The 1,501-nt window shown below is 45.7% G+C and overlaps 1 non-coding gene across 1 annotated transcript; it reads right to left on the bottom strand.

The window, feature by feature from the left end:
• Positions 1-398: 398 nt before the first annotated feature.
• LOC143263305 (5.8S ribosomal RNA) lies at positions 399-553 on the bottom strand. The gene has a single exon (XR_013036804.1). It is a non-coding gene; the product is annotated as a 5.8S ribosomal RNA (ribosomal RNA).
• Positions 554-1,501: the final 948 nt, after the last annotated feature.

Genomic DNA, 1,501 nt, shown 5'->3' with positions numbered 1-1,501 from the left:
GTACACAGTCTTCACATAGGACAGACTCGTGTAGTACGCTTTCGTGGGTTAAACCCATCTCGTTTCATTTCAGGCGACGTCGGGAGCGCGTTGAAAATGTACCAGTGAAATCTCGATAGTTCTACGGATACGAATCGTCCCGAAAAAGATTTTGTCACCGCTTCGAAGCGGTGTTTCAGACGGGCGGACGTATATAAAACATATACGACACACGACACCGCCTTCCACACTCACGCTAGTTCGAACACGATTTCCATCTCTCTCGAAGACTGTTAGACGTACGTAAAATTTCTCAATATTCATAGGACCGCGACAAACGCCGACGAAGCGCCCATCATTCGCTCGTACGTATATAGGCAACAAGTGCCATCAACGCAAGCAGTTTATAAGTACGTAAACGACCCTCAGCCAGGCGTGGTCCAGGAATTGTATCCGTGGACCGCAATGTGCGTTCGAAATGTCGATGTTCATGTGTCCTGCAGTTCACACGTTGACGCGCAATTAGCTGCGTTCTTCATCGACCCACGAGCCAAGTGATCCACCGTTCAGGGTAATTTTTCCCTTTTATTCTCTCATATATAATATAATGTGTATTTGCTATCCACCACATTTTTGTGTTATATTTCGGAACAAGCCGATACCCGAAGAGCTCCAACCAGCGCGCGAAGGAGATTCGGGAGTCGTCGTACAACGACATAATTGTCCCTTAAAGAACGAGATATTTCCGTCGAAACCATATATATATGTACGAGCAAATCCAAAACCACTGTTTTCTTGCAAGTTCGACGGTCGGAGCGAATAGAACATTGAAAAGCCTTCTATCGAAGAAACACAGAGAGTATATCACCTCCAAAAACGACGGGGATATGGATATTCAAACTGGACAATTATCAACCCGATACTGGATTCGAAAAGTTTCTCTCTCCTTTCGTCGTTATTTACACCGGACGGACTCACGGCCGGCTCTAGCTGGGTGTCATATATATATATACGTCCCACGCTCATGCTGCCACTAGCGCGCAACAGAGTAGGGTGTCAATGACAACGACACAGCATTGAAACGAGCTACACAAGCCGGTCTCTCTTGATACCAATGTAAACGAGCATTAAGTTATCTTCAGACTGCCCGATATTTTCGTCCTTTGGACTTTCCCAACGATTCCTTTTTTTCTTTTTTTTTTACACACCACAGCGAAGACTTGAGGAAGCGTGATTAGCACGCTCGCATCCCTCCCTGTCCTACTACAACTGTGTGTGTGTGTGTAAAGAAAGAAAAAAGAATACATTGGCTTTCTCTCTATCGAGAAGATGGCCTACGCAACGCAGATCAAAGGCCTAATACGTGTAATATAATACGCGTCTGGCCGTGTATAAATCACGCACGAATGATCTGGTCGGGCCCAACTCTTCTCGTACGCTTATTTTTCCGTGTTGGGGCACTATCATAAAATCACACAAACCCCAACACGTGTGTGTCTTGGAAGGAAGATGGCCTACGCAA

This window comes from Megalopta genalis, unplaced genomic scaffold (genome assembly GCF_051020955.1).
Source record: "Megalopta genalis isolate 19385.01 unplaced genomic scaffold, iyMegGena1_principal scaffold0460, whole genome shotgun sequence".
In the NCBI taxonomy this organism is placed as follows: Eukaryota; Metazoa; Arthropoda; class Insecta; order Hymenoptera; family Halictidae; genus Megalopta; species Megalopta genalis.
This window is presented reverse-complemented; position numbering and strand designations above follow the sequence as displayed.